The sequence below is a fragment of the Puma concolor genome, chromosome C1 (assembly GCF_028749965.1).
Source record: "Puma concolor isolate L17-30 chromosome C1, mPumCon1.1.hap2, whole genome shotgun sequence".
Lineage (NCBI taxonomy): Eukaryota > Metazoa > Chordata > Mammalia > Carnivora > Felidae > Puma > Puma concolor.
In genome coordinates, this window is record NC_141674.1 from 49,649,602 (window position 1) to 49,656,417 (window position 6,816).

Sequence of the window (6,816 nt, forward strand, 5' to 3'; positions counted from 1 at the left end):
ACATCTGTAAAATGGGATTAAAATGGCCTAATATGTAGTGTTGCTAGGACAAATTAAATGGGATAAAAATGGATGGTGCCTAGCCCTATAATGGCAGTTATTACTTCCTGCAAAGTAAATTGAAATGTTTCATTTCGAGGGTTTCATGTTCAAAACCACAATATTGCGATCTTCCTGGTAGATCGTAATCCATGTAACACCTGAACTGTATACACAACCTGACAACTTCATCAGCCCCACGCATGAAACACATGTACATATATACCCACTGAGTCTTTTAAAGATGCCCAGTGTTAAATATCTAGAACAAGAATGCAAACATATGTGGTTTTCTATCCCTCATTAACATTTCCGTTGCAGACATGACGAATCAATCACAGAAAACTTTTCCAGTTAAGTGTATGCAACCTCAAAATCCTTTTCACAGGATTTCACACAACCACTACAAGTCACTTGAAGTGGCGAGCAAGGTACCTCATCTGTATCCCTGATGTAACTCATAACACAGTTTGCGTGATTTGCTCTCCAGAAACTTCGAGTCTATCCAACAAACATTTATTTAGCCCTTACTGTGTACCAGGTCATGGAGTTATACAGATAAGTAAGCCATGACTCTGTCCATCAGGTGTACTGCAAGGCAGCATAAATAATTACTGCACAGAGATAATGAATTGCTACAGAGGAGCATTGAAGACCTGAAGGAAGAGAAGGGTTTTTTTTTTCTTATTTGTTCACTCTACCTCGAGTGCCTAGAATAGAGCCAGCAAATCATTCAGATCAAAATCTTTTAAGCAAGTGAATGAGAATGAATGTGCTGAGCACCTACTGTGCACATTTGGTATTTGTTTATCCAGAGAACAGTGAATACTAACTGGGAAAGTTGGAGGAAGGACATCAAAAGGAGAGCAGCGTTTTGAGCTGGATTTTGAAGGGTAAGATGCTCTCTGCCAGAGAGAAGAAGGAAGACATTCCAAGCAGAAGAAATGACCTAAACAAATACAAACAAGTTTGGAAATTCACAGCCTAAGGATGCTTTATATTTTTACAGATTTGGAATAAATGCCTTTCCCCGGCCACCTCCTAAGCTTGGACAGACATAAAAATAACAATGCCTGTGGCCAAGTGGAATAGAGAGCTAGGTCAGAGGAAGGTGGTGAAAGATGCCAAAGGGAGAAGCGGCTATTTGTTGGTTTTTGGACTTTACTAATGCCTTTTTTCCCAGCAGCCACTGCTGCCTGCTTGATCATTAGCACCCGAACATCTTGTTTGTTTCCACCAGACGGAAGTAATATACAATTATGCAAATTATCTTAACTCTAAGTATGGAATCACAGGCCAGTCAATAATGTTGATGCATTATGAAAGGGCAGCTCCTCCTGGAAGAAATAACACGAGGAGCCGATCATAAGCAAACATTTTGAAGCCTGCAGAGGACTGGTCCCTGCAGCGCAATCTATTATCATATTTCCACATAATTAGTTTGTTTTCCACTTGAAATCAGAAAACGATTCGACATTGCCCTTCCCTGCCTCAGGATGGAAGAGCATCCAGTGGAATTCTCCTGCAAAGGTTCGCATGGTGCATAATTAGTGAGAATTAATCAGTGGAAATTAAAGTTTGGAATATTGTAGAACTCATGAATAGTGCATGGGACAGTGGGTGGAGGAAGAGATGAGCAGCACTTCCTTGGTAGGCAATCACAGATGACTGCTGGCAATCTGTTTTTTAATCAGTGCTGTGCAAGCCAGAGGGTTGAATATGGCTACGGGCTGTGGCGAAATGCTGTCAAATCTGTACAGACAGAATAGGGAAATGCTTCCAAAGATGCCTATCTCTGTGTTCCTTTTCAGTAGGTTTTACTTGGAAGGGATGCCCTGCAATCAGAGGGTTTTTTTATTTATTTTTTTATTTTTTTCCTTCAATCGATGTTGATGGCATTAACTACTTTAATTCTTGCAACTTCCCTATGTCCTCGATTTTATTATCCACAGTTTACTGAGGGGAAACCGGGACTTCAAAAGACCCAGTGATTGGCTGGAGCCACCAGGTAAGTGGAAGCATGGAGATCAAAAGGCAAGTCTCCGTGATGGCAAAACCTGAAAACTAGGGGCAGGCAACGCACAGGCCGAAACCAAGCTGATGTAGGTTCAAATTTTAATCCATCCAAGTATCAGTTTCCTCAATTGAAGTGTATGTGAGGAAGGTACATAGTTTATATAGTTGTCTGTGGCTTACCTGAAATAGTGCATATAACCTCCTTCACAAAGTATCTGGCACAGAGAAGGACACAATGAGTTATACTTGTATCAAAATGTTAGTACAAATGATTTCTCAAAGATTACTCTGACACTAATAGTATAGGCCTATCACCCTGCCTTGGGAATGATCCCCTCAACTAATGTCAGGATCGAGCTATAATGTCCTTTCTCCTACAGCCCTATGATGGCAGTTTTCCCAACATCTGCTTACCTGAAAATACATTTAAGTGGAAAATTTGCAAGTGATCAGGGTTACTGTCTCTAATTATTAAGCGGCCGGAAAAATGGGACAGCAGGAACACACAGCGGGGGAGGAGTTTTTAGAAGTAGAAAGCAAAGATATTTTTTCTAGATTATAGAGTGGTTTTATTTTCCATGGTGGGAGCATATTTTAGCAATAGTTCCTTATGATTACTAAAACAATATGGTCACCGGAGTTCAAAAACAGTAAGAGTAAAAGAAAGAAAGCACATTTTCAAAAGAACAAATAGTTTTTCTTTTTTACCCCCAATTACAAATGTAAAATTTATTATAGAAGAAAACTACATAAAAGTAGAAAGAAAAAAAACTCACCATAACCTTAAAGATCTTCCCTGTTAACGTTTTTGACATTTTGGGTGTTTCCTTCCAATTTTTTTTTTCCTGAGCATATTTTTCCATAATTGTTGTCATACTCTATTTGCAATTTAAATGTTCATTTTCACTTAAAGGGGTAACATAAGCACTTTTACAAAGGTTCTGAAAGCAGGGGAACTTCTTTTAAATAAAAGTAAGACATAGTCAATATACAGAATATTAATCGCTTTCACAACAAGGAACTGCTTTCACATTCAAAGATCACCTTTTGTTTCTTTATCTGAGAGCATGGTTTCCACTCCAAATGCACATTGGCCTCTCAGGCATCTGTTGGGTTTGGAAGAGGTTTCCAGATTGAGTTGAGAAATGGTCATTACGGTTAAGCTACAACTTCAATCTTGAAAATGAATGAATGGATCCAGTCCAGTCCTTTGGCTGGAACCCAGTCTTTAAAATCCAGCAGAACAATGAGTATGTGGCTTCGCAGCCAGCTGGTATCAGACTTGGGCAGGGAGAGTGTCAAAATATTAGTGACTTTTTTACATTTGTCAAAGCTGAGGCCAATACAAGAAAGGCAGACAGCTTGCAAATGTGGGTTGAGCACCAAAGGGTTTTTGTATGTGTGTTTTTTTTCAATCCTGCCCACCGGATGTCAACATTTCCTTGCTTTCTGACTACATCCCCAGCAAAGGCAGAGTAAAATATCTTTTACTTTGAATATGAAAACCACTATAGATTTATCATCAACGCACCAACTACTAATTTATTACACTGAGGCAATGTACTCAGCTGGAATAAAGAGGCCATCAGCATTTCCATGGAAATCCCTCTGTTTCTTTCCTCGGTTTATAACTCATCTGCTTACTCAGTTGTTCCTGAACCTGGCAGGCAAGGTCTCAGTGGGAGAATAAATATATTTATACAAAATGTTTAAGAAAGGCTGCCCACATTGAGTTAGAAAAATAAGCATATGCTAGTGCTGTCTGGCACTCTCTTTGCAATTCCCGCATCTCTCCAAAAGGGGAAAAAAAAAAAAAAAACTACAACCGAACATTTTTATTTTATTTAAAAAAAAAAGAAACATAGCTGGCAGCCGACTTGCAATATGGGCTTGATGGGTTGGGTCTCTCTCACTCTCTCTCCTCTTTATCATTTTCTTTACCTTTTCAGAGAAAACTATATGGGAGAACAATTTCATTGCTTCCAGAATAAAAAAAAATCAACTATCCACATGCATCTGTGGATAAGATCTGAAATGTCTCTTTCTCCATCTTTCTTCCATATTCCTGCAATAAAAATGGGCAGTTCCATGCACATGACCAGTTCATGTTCCATGCACCTGGTGAGAAACAGTCAAGTCCAACGCCTCTAAAGCTGTCCCAGGTCCTTCCACCACTTGAAAACTGTGGGAGATTAGGCACATAAACCTCCCTGAGCCTCATTTTCCTCCTTTGTAATATGGGGACACCACACATCTTGGGGTTTTATTGCTGAGTATCGAGTAGCCCTGTGCCAGCCACCTAATATTCATTTTGTAAATGTCTGATGCCTTCCGTTTTTTGTTGCATCAGGTAATATTTATCCTTATTAAAGTGGAAGAAGAAGAAGAAGAAGAAGAAGAAGAACAACAACAACAACAACAACAACAACACAACATCAACAACAACAAAGATGTGGAGACAGGGCCCATGGAGCCACTAATAATGACAATAACAAATAACATTTCTACAATATTACAGCTATGAGGCACTTGTTATCATTAGGTCATTCAAGCTTCACAGCATCTTATTGAACCACTTGTTATTCTGATTATCTGCATTTTGCTGATGAGGAAACTGAAGCTCCAAAAAATTAAGCCATTTGCCCAAATATATTGTATTTTGAATGAACCAGACACTAGAAGAACAATGATAATGATGATCTTTGACAGTGTTAAATTTTACCTAAGCTTTGTGCTCCTGCATGAACAATACAGACAGCAAGGCAATGGTCAAGAAATCCCCTTAACCCCCGTTTTATGTCCCCCAAAATGGCTTAATGCAAAGAACTAATCTTCCCCATATAAGGTACATATGGCTCCTATTTACCTTTGATAAGACAGGACTCAGATCCTCCAAATTCCCATTCTTGGTCTGATACAGGATACATGATTAGCTTAACTATTTCTTTCCACTGACCAGTCTGGACAAAATGCTCATAACTTGACTTGAGCAAACTTTATACAGTGTTCTTTCCTTCCCCTGTGTCTCTGAACTTCAGCTCACCACTAAGCACAGAACTTGGAACAACCCCTCCTTAATGATCCTCCTGAGAACCAGCTGACCTTGGTAGTGTTTACTCCTCCCTATCAAAGAAAATTCCTTTTCTGTCTGAGGTGCTTGTAGGTCTTATGGTCAAAGCATTCTCTCTATTACAACAGCCTCAATATCCTTCCTGCAATATTCTTTTGGAATAAAGCCTCTTCTTTAGTTAAGTGTACATTTGCTTTTTATTTGACATGTTAGTGATAATAGTAATAATTGTTAACATATGTGTAGTACTTAGAATTAACCGTTCATAAGAATCATACCTATATTTGAATAATGCAACATGGCTATTTTTTTAATGCTTCCATTTTAATTATTTCTTCAAAATGATTCTTCCTCATCAACAGGACAGTTATCGCCCCATTTAAAAAATAAATAAATAAAGCCCATGCGGATGAGAAATAAAGTAAATTATCCCATTTCACAGAATCTAGTAAGTGGAAGCAAAGTGGGCAGTTCTGGACAAAAACATAAGCCTTCTGTCACCTGGTCCACTATTCCTTTGCTTACTGCATGAAAACAAGCCAAGCTGGGCTTACACTAATTTGACAAAGATCAATCCTTCATGCATTGATGATAAAGGTGATAAAATTTATGCTGTAGGACTTAAAGAAGTCATTTCCAAAACCTAATTTTGATTTATAATTTTATTTTTTTTTTCCATAGAGAGTCTCCCCTCCCCACTGTATAATCTTCAAATCCCATAAAACACTTGGGAATAATGCCAATATATTGTATTTTGAGAAATATATTATTCCACTGCCACAAAATCACTCCTTTCAGGCAGTAGTATAATGCCAGAATTTCCACAAAGACCGTTTTCTGTTAAGACCCTGTCTCCCAAAGTATGCTCTACGTAGTGCTAATTTTATAAGACATTAACAGGTAACTCACAAAAAGAGAATTAGCAGACAAACAAAGGAGAGGGACACCTGGGTGGCTTAGTCAGTTAAGCATTAGACTCTTGGTTTCCACTCAGGTCATGACCTCAAGGTCATGGGATCCAGCCCACATTGGGCTCTGCACTGCCAGTGCAGGGCTTGTTTGAGGTTCCCTGTCTCTCTGACCCTCCGTGCTCGCATGTATGCGTGCACCAATTTCTCTCTTTCTCTCAAAATAGATAAATAAACATTTTAAAAAACAAAGGAGAGGGGCGCCTGGGTGGCGCAGTCGGTTAAGCGTCCGACTTCAGCCAGGTCACGATCTCGCGGTCCGTGAGTTCGAGCCCCGCGTCGGGCTCTGGGCTGATGGCTCAGAGCCTGGAGCCTGTTTCCGATTCTGTGTCTCCCTCTCTCTCTGCCCCTCCCCCGTTCATGCTCTGTCTCTCTCTGTCCCCAAAATAAATAAACGTTGGAAAAAAAAAAAATTTAAAACAAAGGAGAATCATTAAGTCATAAAAAGTAGTGTTTTTTGTTTTTTCGTCTTTTTTTTTTTAAATCTGCAGGATTCCTGAGTGACTTTCACATGTTAGCCAATTATGATTTCTAAGAATTCCTTCTTTTTCTTTTTTCTGTTCTTTTATTATTTTTTTAGGTAGAGTTGATACACAATGTTACCTTCGTTTCAGGAGCACAATTTAGTGATTCAACAAATTTATACACTCTGCTATGCTCACCCCAAGTGTAGCTTCCAGAATTCTTTTTTAATGGAGCATCTCCTTACATTAATATTCTTAA